Source organism: Symphodus melops, assembly GCF_947650265.1.
Source record: "Symphodus melops genome assembly, chromosome: 8".
NCBI lineage: Eukaryota > Metazoa > Chordata > Actinopteri > Labriformes > Labridae > Symphodus > Symphodus melops.
The window spans coordinates 14482277-14497385 of record NC_136698.1 but is presented as its reverse complement, the minus strand read 5'-3'; the positions used below and the strand labels follow the sequence as shown (position 1 = coordinate 14497385).

The window sequence follows — 15109 nt, the reverse complement described above, 5'->3', positions numbered from 1 at the left end:
TTAAGTTTATTTCCTGTGTTAAGTCTAGTCTTTGGTGTTTCCAGTTTTATTTTGTATATCTGGTTTTGGTGGTGTTGTCAGTGTTGGGTTTTACTTTGTATATGTCCTCTAGTGTTCTGGTCTTGTGTTCTTTGTGTTTCCCGCCTGTGTGATTACCCTGATTGTCCTCACCTGTCTTGTTAGTCTCACCTGTGTCCAATTAACCCTGTCTATTTAGTCTCTGTGTTTTTCCTCAGTCCCTGTCGGTTCATTGTCTTTTGTAGCCTGTTGGTGTGGTTTGTCTCCCTGCTCCTGTGGATTATCTTGTTGTTTCTCCTGGAGGCTCTTTTGGACTTTCTGGATTTATTGTTTGAGTAAGTTGTCTTGTTGTCTTTTGTTTAATAAATATTTTGGTTTTTCTGCACATGGGTCCTCCTCCTTGTGTTTCCTACTTCTGAGCGTGACACATAGGAGGCTAAAATACAGGGAATATCATACATGTGGATAAGACTGCCCATGATGTCAACAGCACTTTTCTAAAAAGTTGAAATACTTTCAACTAATAATGCTGACAGAAATACTTTCAACTTGAGTGCCCAGAGCGGCTGCACAAAAACAGCAGAAAGCTTTTAAAAAAGACAATGGGCCCAGTGCTTTTCATTGAGGCCGCGTCTTTCTTCTGCAAACGCTCTCTTCCCACTGAAAACAACTGAAGAAAGATGTTGGCGCTGGGAAAACAGTGCTATAGGTGGGAACTGCATACTAATGCGGACAATTTTATTGCGTGAGGCTACTTGCATTATGTGTTTGGAATATTGTGAGTGGTTTGTTGTTTCTCTTATGTAAAGCTGAGACAGGGGTGAGGCATAATAGCTTATGAGCAGCACAAGTGCTTACACTGTTCGTATTGTCCTGACCAAGCTGAACACATTTAGGCCAGGTTATAAAAGTTATCATGCATGCCTTTTATTTTGACTATACATGATAATAATGCTGACAGATAAGGCACACTTGAGTTACATGACATCTTATGTTGTTTCTTATACATTGCAACTACAGGGTGGCAAAATAGTGTTTCCCCTCGAGCAGCACAAGCGCTATTTATGGAGCATAGCAGATTTTGTGTTCTTCAATAGATTTAAAAGAGGAAACTCAGGGGGATCATCTGAGTCAGACACATTCATTGTTTTTAAGTATGTGTTGTAGCAAGAGTGAAGAAGTTTATTATGATAAAAAAACATTTCAGTCAGGATTAAATAACTGGCCTGAACAATTGGCTCATCGCTCAGGTTATCCCCATGCAGCAAGCAGGGTAAATGAATATACTGTCTTTACAATCATTCATATTATTTGAAAGAGCTATGGGATCAAATTAACTTATTTTTCAACTTCATTTGGCTTTTTCATTTCCTTCATAAAACTCGACTAAACTCCTGAACTGTGTCACAATACATCACCTCTGACTGAGTGATGACTGACTGTTGTTTTTGTTTCTGAGTATAGTGTCTTGGAAGTGTGCTTCCTTCCTTCCTGCCCATCAGATCTCAGCACAAGTCTGAGTTTGGTGTCATGGGCCAATAGTCAGAGACGAGGCCGGCGGTGAGCCTGGACTACATCAAACATGCACCAGACACTGCATCCGGAAGACAGGCAGGAATTGTGACGCTCTGCTCGACTCTGTCACTGTCTATCATCAAGAAAACTGACCCAGAATGAGTGGAGCTGCATAGATGGGGAGGGACGTAAGCCCAAAAACAGACTGGTTTTTGTCAGTGTGTTCTTCTGCTCAGCCCTTGTCTAAATTTTGTGTTCAGACGGAGAGAAAATAAGAATATCAGAGTTTTGCTTGGTGCAGGGCAATTATAAAACACAGTACATGCCAATTTCTCTCAGGGAAAAGGTTATTTTGAGCAGACGGAGATAGACTTTCCACTCGACCTGTGTATAATCAAAGCAGCATAACAATGAAACCAGGTTCTCTCTGTGGTTTCCCCCTGCAGCTTTTTGACATTTAGCAGAGCTGTCTTTTGACTTAATGAAATGTGAATGAAGAGAGAGGAGAGGTAACGTGTGATTTTTGCTGCATTCATATATTGCATGCAGCCAATCTACAATCAGTTGCTCAGAACACACACGCAGAATAAATCAATGGCTTTGGTCCAAAACCGGTTATTTTTTAAGTTTACTTAACTTATGTCTGAAAATGTTGGCCTTTGAAATTCTGCTATGTATGAAGCGTTGAAAGAGTTACAAAGTGCATTACTTCACAAACTGTATCATAGTTTTCACATATCATGCTGTATCATGCTTTTCACAGTATTTCAAAATAAAATTCTAACATTTAAAACATCAGGACTACCATTCCATGACAGGAAGAATCTAGCCCAGACTGGACCGGATCAGATCAGATCCGTCAGATCAGTCAACGCAGATTGTCTCAGCCAGTCTGGAAGTATTGATCTTTCTGATTGATCTAAAGCTCTGTCCATCTGCCTGATCCAGACCTTAATGCCACAGAGTACACAGGACAAAGAGGTGGGAGTGAGGACGGTTGGTGGAAAAGGATAGCAGAGCTAATATAAACAGATAAGTGCAGATAGGATGGCGCATCGGGGAGGTGTAGGCGGAGTAGATTGAGGGAGTCTAGCCCAGTCTATAGTCTGGACAGCTGGTGTTGATAACTAATCTGCCCATTGCTAGCGCTTTTTGTAAAACATGAAACCAGGCAACCTGATAGCATGAATTAATAAATGAACAATTTTCTTCTTCAACAGGGGCCCCTGTTCCACCGGGGCTTCTTTACACAGACACAATAGAAGCTGAGAGGGGCCCACAGGGGTGTTCATTCCCTCAAGAGCCAGATACACACACTACCGCATGACTGAGAACCACTTGATCAAATAATGACACCAGGAGCTGATATCCCTGCTTATTTACCCGTCTGAGTAATCTGCAGTAAGGGATCTGTGAATAACATTTGGCAGGGTACTGACTGCCACTTCTCCGTTTCTTTTTTTCCAGTTGTTTAGAGGAGGCCTAATAAGCAGAGTGGGTGGTGAATGAGGAGTCATTAGCTCAATAGCTGAATGAAGTGAAGCTCAGGCTTTGGATTCTATGCTTTTTCACACCTGGCAATGGGAACACCTGCACCCAAAAACAGACAAGGTGTGGTAGGGCACAAAAGGGGCGTAGAGGTGGGTGGGCTGACATAAGGAAAAAGGAGATAATTAAATAAATATTCTTATTTACTTTCTTGAAAATAATTGAGAAAATCAAATTACTATTCAAACGGTGGCCCTTTTTCCTCAGATGTTCTCAATGAAGAAAGCTCTGCTCTTTTAATGGTGTGCCATGTGTTCCACAATGCAATCCATTAAACTGCAGCAGGAGGAAATATTCATGAAAATTTACAGCAAGCGAGACACTGAATATGTCCAATTGCACTTGGCACTTATATGTGACAAAAACTATCAATTTACCGTTGGGCTGTTTCTTCCGCAATCCTGAATTTTGGCTGCCTCTTTTTATGTCTGTATGCTGTGAGGGACATGGTGCATGAAGCTCAAAAAGATTTCAGGTGCAGCTGAGCTGAACATTTTCAGGACATTTTAAATGTATTTATCTAACCCATCCAAAACCTTCTGATAATAAGGACAGTTAGTTGTTCTATTCCGGTCATCTGCCCGACAATTTATAAATAAGCAACAAACATCACTGACTGTTTTAGACAGCACTTATCTTTTCTTTCTGTAACTGCTATATCTTGTTTCTTCTCACTTCCTGGAAAGGGAACTCATCCTAGATGTTTGTTTTACTATTGACAGCTGCAATTGATGTAACTGATGACGAAAGGTGAAAAGAATGAGGCAAAAGCATTGTGGGTGCTGAGTGAGCCTGTCAGAAGGCTGATGTATGGCAGAGCAGATGCAGTGGAGGGAGCTGAGGGGATGGTGGGGGCGGTTAAAGGCTTGGCTGAGGTAAGCTGGCAGGCGGGGCAGAGAAGAGAGGAGAAGAACAGACAGACAGAGAGAGAGAAGAGGAGCAGGCATGTGAGCTATGTGATGATTATCAGAAAACACAGGGGCCGTCTGTTTTCCACCCTGCCTGGCCTGGGAGGCACAGGGCTGGGTCCCTGAGCAGGTGTGCAGGGTGGGGAAACACAGGAAAGGGAGGGGAGGGGAAAAGAGGGTCAGCCAGGGAAATGAAAACTATAGTTAAAGTGAAAAGGACAGGAAAAGACTTATTTGAAATAGACGGGTGAAAAAAAAAAAAAGTACTGGCAGACAGACATGAGGTCTGGATGACATCGTAGCTCTGGGCAATTCTGTGTGATGAGAACAGAGGTAAAAAAAAAGTGGAAAGGAATGACACTTGGGCTTGCTTGCAGCTATCCTGGTCATTAGCGTTCCTCGCATGGCTCAATAAGGAGCTCAGACTCTGGAAGACTGTATGCCTTACAGCATTCGTATGTATGGTTAGATGTCAATATAGAAACAACAGTGTATCAGAGGAATCGGAGGGATCAATGCTGAGTAGAGCTGAGTGTAACTGGATCACTGTGACCCTCTCCTGACCCTTCATCACCAGGACACACACACTTTGTCACCTGTCTCCGCGATGCACGCACCTGCCCTGCTCTCTGTTTTTCACCGATACACACAATTGACCTCTAACCCGTCGGGTTTATTGTCACACCAGGTCAAAAATGTCCTCACTTTTTTCATCTTTCTTTCTGTCATTTCATGTATAGGTTCCCAACCTGCTCTGAGGTAGTCACAATTAGACCTGCACATTTGAACTAAAATCAAGATAACAAGCCGATTGAATAGTTTACATAAAGGTATTTTGGTAAGAACAAGCGTTTGCACGCCTATTCTGTCAGGATTTTAAAGGAAAAATGTTATGTTAAAAACCGATGTTTATGAATGAAAATAATTACAATGTTTGACAGTTATACATTGCGTTATTTGTGTGGCTACTGGGGTAGCTTAGCTTAATTACGATGGGTGAAGGGAAAAGGGTTGGAACCACTGGTTTAGAGCATATTGCATGTTTGCAGCCTTGGTGAAAATAAACAACATAAGTGCATTTATCTTGTTCTCAAATTCGAATTATAGGGATGGCTCAGGAGCAGTGCTGCACATATTGAGGTATTTTCGAGGGGGGGGGGGCTTACTTGAATCAAATCAAATCATAGTCAAATTACTAAAAATGTGCCTGTGTCAACACACATGGCTACTTTGGCTGTTTTAAAATATTCCAATCTTGCACTTCTGTTTCTGAGTATGTTTGAAAGATCTAAAAGGGCACATTTTTTTCTTGTGACTCAACAGTGCAGCTTAATTAAGCACAAATAAATCAACAGAGGCCAATGTAGGCCCTGCATGTACACACACACGCGTGCGCACACACACACACACACATAGACATACACAGGCATACACAGCCCTTGTTGCCGTGTCAGCTGCTACTGCTTCTGGTAAAGAGCAAAAGCTGTGGGAGTGCAGGGACATTTCTTGCTAAGGGAAGTGGTGGGTTTTTGTGGTCTCGTTTTGAGCCCTGCATGTTGAGAAATGGACGAAAACTGCTTTCATTTCGAGCTGAGCTGAGGCTAGCAATTACATTCTGCGGATCACGTGACTAAGATGCATGGCTTTTTATTGCACCAACGAGCTCCTGCAAGGCTGATATGCCAAGAATGACAAATAAAGAGTCAACAACCTTCTCTTCATCCACCACCCTGACCCTCTTCTTTGCACACACTCAAATAAACAGAGACACACATGCACACAGGTTGTAGCTTGCCCTTTGAACAGCTTCCAGCACGCAGCTCATCTTTACATTTATCAGTCTTGCAGCATAATGAATACCTTGCACAGGAATGAATGGATTCTCCAATAACCCTCCAAATGTTCTCGGGCTAACATAACCCCAGCCCATAATGCTCTTATTGTTCTCTGTAGCATTTGCTCCATTGAAATAAAGATCAATATCCAGAGACAATAGATGACTAGCAGCATCAGATGAAAACAACAAGCACTCATTTAATTGGTGGAGAGTTGTCATTAATCTCGACCAGTGTGTGTGTGTGTTTCCTTCAATGAGTGTGTGCCTCCGATTGCCTGTGTGCTCGCTTTCTATTATTCAAAGTGCTTGATTTTATTTCCTCTCCTCCCAGGCACTGGCAACGCATCTTTTACAAGTCAGGGAGGACGCTGATGGATTGCTTGTGAGGCAAGCCAGAGAGGCACAATTAAGATTCCATCAGGATAAAGGTAAAGGTAAATTATTTACATTAACAAGAAGGCTCAGTACACTCAAACATTCCTCCTAATGGTGGTGGTAGTGGGGGGGTGCCCTTAAAAAAGCCCGTCACACTGGGTGCTGGTTGCGCTGGTTTCCATACATTGTTTTTGCTTAAATCAATGAATTAGGAGTTTTAGGGTGAGGAAATACATCCCAGGTCAGGTAGAGGAATGATTTGGTGGTTTGATTCCCTTTTTTTTTTTTTTTTTAATTGTGACGCAAAGACCACAGATAATCCAAAATAAAGTGATCTACCTTTACTTAAACCTTCCTGAATAACCATCTTCAAAGTGTTTCTGCTGTTCTGTCATCTGCTTTCTTTATGCATTGAATAGTTTTAAACAAAATATCAATAATAGGCAAGATTGGATTGCAACTCTTTAATTGTGTAATATTCGAGCTATTCATCAGTGCTTGCCAAAATGTCATAATTTACTGCAAGGATTGATTTAAAGTAATGTATGACACCGCCCTGCAATAACACGATATTGGCTTCTTTGGGGCATTGGAAATTAACACTGAAAGCAGAGGCGGGATAGAGTTTTGCAAGTCAGTAAGTCTCAAGTCTTTGGGCTCCAATCATGAGTTACAGTATGTCTCAAGTAGACGGTCAATTCCAAAGTCCTAAACAAGCCATTAGCACTTAATAAAATGGCATGTCACCAGTTTGACTGAACTTAATCACCTAAAAAGCACAACTAATGTAATAATAAAGTGTACTTGCAATAAATGGTTTTACGGTCATTACATTTACTGTTCTTTTAACACATTTTATAGACATCTGTTTTGTAGAAAAAGCACATATCTGTTGATTCTAGAATAAGATGAATAGGATGAATGCAATTAATCCTTATTATTATTCATTTATAATAAAGTAACAGTGCTTTGCAGGATTACAGTTTTATATAAAGTTTATAAACATAAAAAAACAGCGTTTAAATACAGGTTACTTTGCTCTTCACAGAATTTTTTTGTGTGCCATCAATGGCATCGATGGCAATGTTTAATCGATGTTTTAATCTAATCAAATCTTTTCACTATGTGTGTAAGTAACAAAAATAGTAGTTCATTCAACTTTCATAAGCATTTGTATCAGCCAGCCAAACAAAAGCAACTCTTACCAGAAATCAATAAATAAAACGTGAACAACAACAACAAAGAAAAGTTGTATCATTGCTGTGAGGTGACGTGTATCACATGACATGACAGGACTCTAATGGATTTTTGTCTCTTTTGTGCAGTCTTCACCGAAGGAAATCATTACAAAGACACTTGTGCTAATACAAGGCCCCGACCTACAGGGTTTTCAGTGTATATAAGAAGAGATGGCCCTGAGCTTTGCATATCTGTTTATTGGTGCTGAGCTTATAATGTACAGTTGTTTTTCAAGCCTTTTCCCAGCAGTCTTCTCTGTCCTGAAAAAACAATGATGAAGGCAGTTCATTGGGACCAAAAACTGTTAAATTGAGTGCCCTAAAAGAGGATAACAGGCGCATTGTAATTGTAAAACTGAGTTGAGACTGCAAAGTCTCATGACTATGACTTATCAAGAAATCTACTGTTGATATAAAATGTCAGACAAAACTTTAAGTTCATCTACTGGATGGAGATAAACACATTTGGATCAGAAATCAGAAATAAAAACACAACATAAGAAGTCACTTTGGACTATCTAATTATGAAACGTTGACTTTGGAACGACTTAGATTGACAAGTTTCCAAATAAACTTTAACCCCAATGTTCTTTGGACATTTCTAAACCGACAAACTGTCTTATAATCAGGTTTGTTTAGGACATGTGCAAACATTTATACATCTCCTCAGATTTCCAGAACTGGGTCGTCTTCTTTTGTTTGAATTAGTCAACAGCTTGAGTGTTATTTGGCGGCACGTAGACTCCAGCTTCTCCTTTTTTAAAAATTAAAAAAAAGGGATTCCAACGAATTTAAAAACAGCACACCCACAAAATGAGTGTTAGGATGTAACAGCTCAATTAAGTATAAAAATATTGACACCACAAATACAGTCTGCCTAAGATGTATTTTGTTGGTATAAGGTCATAAAGTTCTGGACTTTAGCCCAAATATGAGATGCTTTACTTGTTCTTTCCTGTGAATGATATTTCCCACATTTTTGTCCCATAAGGCATAATTGTTCTTTTCACCTCACTTACTTCACTGACAGCTAAAGTAAACATCCAGATAGTAGACAAATGAATGTTGTAATAACTGACTATCACATAGGCATTTGGTAGATATACAAAGAGCTATTCCTCAACTTTGTAACTTTTGAGCCCTGCTAGGGGCCACTCAAAGCTTCTTTTCGGAGTTAAAAAAAAAACAACTAAAAACTAAACGAGCCTGATTTCGTAGTGTGTCCTCTCTTATCCTTCGTCAGTGATGCCTGCTTTGCTGTTGAGATAAATCTGAAAACTACATGACTCCTTGAAAGGCAGCGAGGCCCTTGGCTTGATGTGATCAATCAGACGACATGGACATGGAAAAAGCTCTGCATGTCCACGTGTCTTCCAAACATGTGCACATTTTCAGTTAGTATGCGTTTGCATGTTTGTCCAAAAGTGTTTGTTTATACCAGTAAATGCATGTGTGGGCCCACTTGTATTCAACATTAAAGTTTTGATGAATGACAGTGCAGTTACATGTGTGAGACATCCATAGGAGTGAGAGAGAGAGAAAGAGAGTGGGTGGCATACGTTTTGACAAAGTTCCCCATTTTTCAGAAATAATCACTTGTTCCCGTTACAGAGACAGAGTCGTGCAACTCCGTAGCTGCTGAGAAGGCAACACCACAAAAAAACTCTGCTTCCCTTTTCTCTCTCTCTCTCTCTCTCTCTCTCTCTCACTCTCTCTTGTTCCGGGTGCATCCGACCCTTGTCCTTGTGGCTGCTAACGAGGGGGTGTGGCTGTCACTGGAGGCGTCGGGGCTAAATTACCATATTAATTAGCTCATCCTTTGACCGACAAACACAGAACTGAAATGTCACCACACTCACACTGGCCATAGGAAACACAATTAGTGCAAGTCATTATTGTTTTAGTAATGCCGTGTGTTTCTCACTCCATTTCCTGTGCCCTCTTCTCCTCCGCTCCTCTACTCCTCCTTCTACTGCCTCACACTTGTCCGTGTTGTTTGAGCCTTACAAGCTTTGCTGCCTGCTTGAATAGCGTATAGCTCAAATAGCAGCCATGTAGGATGCAGTTAGTCATATACTTAAAGTGTTCATGGCTGACGTAAAACCGGTGCGGCGGCCATCAGCTGAGAATGTAATGTTCACTCACAAGACTCAGAAACAGCAGCAAGGTTTCACTTGCACATACTAATGATGTCACTGCAGGGATGTGACTGACAGGCATGGTGTACTGTTGGAAAAACAGGGAGGGTGTTTTTTGTCGCGACCTCACCCTGAGCATCTCTATGCCGCTCTGCCTCGGCCTGCAACCCATTCTGCATACATGGGTTGCCAAGTTTCCAGTGCATTGTTGGACTTGAATGCTGGTCCTGTTATTGTTGTATTTGAATAGATTTTACAACAACAAGAAGGTTATAATTTATTCATTTTAATAAGGAAATTCTGAAATGACAAAACACAGTTTAGAATGACATATCAGTCATATAGCAGCATGGGCCAATCTACAATGTTCAAACACATTTTCCATATTTTATTGTCATCTTTCAAAAACGTTCCATGAAATCATTGCCATATCAGATGTTGTTCAACTTCAGCTCAATCTGTCTGAAATCTCAATGGGTCAATGTAGCAAGCTTATGACGGATTTGTCAGTTGCTTCTGTTCAGCAGTGAGGTGGATATTCTCCATTCCCCAAAATATTTTTCCTAAAGCGGCCTGTCCAGCAGAAGATCAACAGACCCTGCTATATACACTGACAGAGAGAGAGAGATTCCTCTTGCTTATTAAGGTGCGTACAAGCAAATTACTGCAAAGGCAGAGTGGGGAGGGTCACCCCTTCACCATCATGAACTACTATATATATTGTCAATCAAACAACAGTGTTTTAAAGTGGATGTACTGTATGGAGGATAAAAAAAACATTTGGTATGCTGTGTATACCTGCACACACAATCCGTTTCAGGAGTGTATATGTGAAAACTACTCTTGATATGTGATACTTGACGCCAGAAATTTGCACTTGCCAACTTGACCTCACAATGATGCATATTTTTGGAAGTTTGGGGCCACAGATAAAGCTGCTGTATTTGACCAGTTGGGAGACAGAATGGTTGAAAATGATGTTTCCATTATAGAAGGCCAGTTTTGATTGTAACTTAGTTGATTTAGTGTGCATAATAAATACTCTCGAGGTAAAACATGTGTTACAACCAGGGTACGATTGAACTAGTTTCACAATGCAACACTCACAATTTATAAAACTATAATTGATTTTTGAAATCAATTTTGAATTGGGGAGCACACAAAACAGTGAGAGAGAGAGATTTTAAACTTTCTGTACCACTGAGGCAGAATGACTTGTGTGAGACACCACCATGTGACTGCCATATGTATATTTCCTTTGATCCAAATATCTTCAGTGCACTGCAGCACACCCCCTCACAGCACAATTCCTCCTCTGAACCTCTTGTCCATGTCTTTGTTTTCTCCCTGATGCAGTGATCTGATGAATAAATGAAATCATAGGGTACCGTAAGGCTTCAGATATCCTCCTGTATAGATCTGACCCTTTGCTGCTACACCTACTGTATGTGTTCTTCTATGCTCTCAGAGTGCTCTCCTCATTTGAACTTCAAAGATGCTGTCAAGGCACCAGTGTCTTCACAGGGATGGTAGCCGGAGGTAAACTTGGGGCTTCCTAGTGTACCTGCAGGCCATCATGGTACAAAGGTATGTGTTAGTGGATGAATTGTATGTTGTCTTACCACAGGAGAAGGAGATCATATTAAGGACTGAACAATGGACTTTTTCTGCATAATTCTCTTTGCCATTCCTTTGTTTTTGTTTTCCAAACTAGATTGGCTATCCAGATCTACTCAATTAACTTTGTGAATGCAATGTAATTATGACTGATTTATTTATGACTGACAGTGAAAATGAGGACAGTACGATAAATAGATCAATAAATACACATACAAACATTTATCGTTTCAGGGATTTGCTGTACACTATGAGAGCATAATATAATGTGTAAATAATCAAACATACAACTCACTTAATAAAGGAACATTTTCTTAGAAGTAAATAGGTCACCTTTGGCACTGCATCAAGGGCTAATGTCTGCATAGATATGATGTCATCATATGGATGCAGTGAAGTAATAAAAAAGGGATATACTTCTGAGCTTCTGTGAGTGTGTGTGTGTATAGCTGCACCCTTGCTCTCCTGGCGTCCTTCACTTTGGAGCCTCTGGTGTAAGAAGCTTGTCAAACCCACAGTGCAGAGCATTGGAAGTGAAGCACTGACAGGTCTGTGAGTAGAGAAAGGGCGGAGGAGGAGGAGCAAAGGCCTAGGTGAATCAGAGGCAGCGTCACATGAAATGTACAGCGTGTGTGCAGAAATATATATATATATATGCTGCATGTCTACGTGGGAGGACAAAGCAGCGAGCTAATCAGATGTGTTATTTGTATGGGGTGAGAGAGAGGCTGCTCACTGAATATGTGAGAAAACTGTCTTTGACCTTGTATCTCACTCTCACGTTGCTGCACTTCTTGAATGATGAAGACACATCAAGAGGGCGGAGGAGAGTAAACCCTTCACAATAAAACACATTTGAACAAGATATGTTCAATTACAAAATAACAGAGAGGTTTTTAGTCAGTTCATTTTTGCCCATCCCTTATTCACATTGAAATGAAGATATCACCCAAAGAGAGTGTCCTATTCTCTATCTTTTACAGATTAAGTTTCACATGAAAGTACTCAACAAATCTGATCTACCACAGTGCTATTTAGTTCTGAGTTATGATTCACTTTGATTTTGTTGGCACAGTGGGGGTGTTCCTCTTTTCTCCTCTTCTTTCCTCTCCATCCTTAATAGAAGATGCTGTTAGAAGTCATCTCCCATGGGAAGAATGCGACAGATCCCACGTTGTTCACAGTTGTTTGTCTCTCCTTGAACAAAAACTGCAAAAAAAAAAAAAAAAAAACCAAAAAAAGAAGAAATAAGGAATGACAAAGAACACAACATTTTCATCCTCTTTGATCTTATGTATTAAGAGAAGGGTTTTGTGAGCTGCTGAGTGCATATGGGGGGAGATGACAATGTTTGCATGAGTGTGTAAGCAATGAGTGCGGGTAGGTGGAGAAAGATAGAGTATAGGAGGAAAGGGACAGTGAATGAGAGAACTGTAGGGAGGAGTGGGAGGGGGGTAAAAGTGATGTGAAACTGTCCTTGAGGATTTGTGATGCAGAAAGGGAGGATATGCTCCATGCAGGGAGAGTGGGCTGTTTATTTACTGCTAAGAAGCTGTCTCCCTACAGGGCTTTCCAGGGGAGTTTGTCCCCATCACTACCTCAGCTCCTGCACCTGCCCTGCAGCTAAAAGATAAGCTCCACCCAGCCAGGAAAGGCAGAGGAGAAGAAAAGAGTGAAATGAAGGAGGAAGGACGGACTTTACTCGTACAGCCCTCAGCTGTGTTCACTCCTATCCCCGCCTAAAGTTGAAAAAAGGGGGAACCATGCATTGCACCAAGGAAAAAAAAGCCCACTCTTAATGCCAGAGAAGTGCTTATTAAATCCCAAACAGCTTTGCAATTGAGTTATGGAGCCAGTCAAAATAAGAAATTGTTTGTTGTTGGTTTGTTCAGCCTGCCTCCCTCTTATTCCACATGCTTTCTTAACCTCCCCCGAATCAGACCCAAACTTTCTGTTTTCTCTGTTCCTCCTCTCTCTCTCTCTCTCCTCATCTCATCTCTCTGTTTGTGAGAAATGATGTGTGGCTGAGGCGAAAACATGGGACATGACAGCCAAGCAGCAAAAACATGCAGATGTGACAGTAGGAGAGAGAGCCACTGGAGGGCAGAAAGAAGGAGGGAGTATTAGGGAGAGAAAATGACAGGCACAAACAGAAAATCTGATAGAACTGAGACGAGACATTGCGGTGGGGGGGAAATGTGCGGGAGGGAAAGACAGAGAGCCTGAGGGATGAAATATTTGAAATAGTGGAGGAGATTGTTAGTGCGGAGAGGGAGAGAGACAGAGAGAGGGTTGGGGTACACAGTAAGCACCAGATTGTGGGGGCGCGTGTTGTCGAGGTGGCCCAGGTCCCTGGTGCCCTCCTGTTTCATGGCTCTCACAGCCTGTCAGCGAAAACAGCCCAGCCATGTAGACAGCTGTGCTCAGGAGGCTGCGGGGGCGAGAGGAGAGGAGAGGAGAGGAGAGGAGAGGAGAGGAGAGGAGAGGAGAAGAGAGGAGAGGAGAGGAGAGGAGAGGAGAGGAGAAGAGAAGAGAGGAGAGGAGAGGAGAGGAGAGGAAGGGACCCTTGTTTTACTGTTTTGCTCCTCATCTCCATCAATGTCCACATTTATGTTGCTTCCAGTCTTTCTTATACTCCCCCCCCCCCCCCCCCCCCCCCCCCTCCAATTTCTCTACTCTGCCATGTTTGTTCTGTTCGTCAAAAGTACCACAAACAAAACAAAAGCCTTAGTTTAATTCAATTCAAAAAAAACTTTATTTGTCCCCAGGGGGCAATTCAAGGGCACACAGAGCAGTAAATGAACTGGCACTCAACAGCGTTCCAATATTTACATGTATGTTTGTTTGCCATTTATTTGCTTTTGCCATTATCAGTCAAGTCACATATCTAGTCTGAAATATGTATTTCTTTGTTTGAGGACAATTTTAACCCTCTTCCCTTCAGGCTATGAAGTGCATTATAAAGAATAGGATTTATTTGTGTGTGTGTGTGTGTGTGTGTGTGTGTGTGTGTGTGTGTGTGATGAAAAAGAAGCATTACAATGAGTGGTCATAACTACCAAACTGCCTTTTCCACTCTCTTCAAATCAATCATTGGTTAGTTAGACTGATTTTTATCGGCCGTCAAAAGTGCTAGCCACAGGCTAATGGGACAGATTCATCTTCAGCAGCAACCATAGATCTCCCAGAGTGGAAACTTAAAGAATATTACAGCTTGTCATCTGAAGCCTCTCTGTGCGTTAGTCTTCTTTTGTCTACTACATCACAGGGATTACACAGATCACTGCTCTCTCCTCTCTGCTTTGAAGGGAGAAGTGCTACACCCCCTCCACCTCCTCATGAAGGCCTCCACTTATACCTCCCAATCTCTCTCCACTGCCTGGGTCCCACAGCCCTTCCTGCTATCACAGCCTTGTTTACGAGCTTCTGCTCTGGAAGGACAGGTTAATAGAGGACCTGGCCCGGCTCTGGCTCGCCTGTTTCCCATTCGCTTCCTATAATAAGACATTTCATCTCCTGCTGCATACTACCTGCTCGCCAGGGGCTAAGCTCTCTGTGGAAACACTGAATTTATGTGTATACGTATATGCTGTGTGCTTTTTGGTTCCCAGCTGTACAGTAACTTTGGTGTGCAAAATCTTATCTATGTTTCACACACAGAGACATACATAAAGTCCATAACATTTTCAGTAGTTAGAACATGTCTGGTGAAGACAATCTCCAGCTTTTTGGAACATGTGTGAAAAGAAAGTTGATAAATATAAGGACTTTAATGGATGTAAACACAAGCTCCGAATGTGAACTCTGGGTTATAGTTTTTATTGCCTATTAAAGAAACAAGGTGATGTTAAAAACCAGTCTTTTCATTTACTGCTATTTATTTCACCATGAAACATTTTATATTTACGAATAATT

At 41.4% G+C, this 15109-nt stretch overlaps 1 long non-coding RNA gene across 2 annotated transcripts in view; it reads left to right on the top strand.

Annotated features, from left to right (window-relative positions):
- Nucleotides 1-256: 256 nt before the first annotated feature.
- The window catches only part of LOC306828070, a 34305-nt gene continuing 19452 nt past the window's right edge, over nt 257-15109 (top strand). Inside the window, exons 1-3 of one of the 2 annotated variants that reach the window (XR_013779701.1) lie at nt 257-353; nt 6158-6254; nt 8683-8906. This is a non-coding gene — a long non-coding RNA (uncharacterized lncRNA). Of the gene's footprint in view, nt 354-6157; nt 6255-8682; nt 8907-15109 lie in introns of those variants that run through there. The other variant, XR_013779700.1, reaches the window with a different exon arrangement.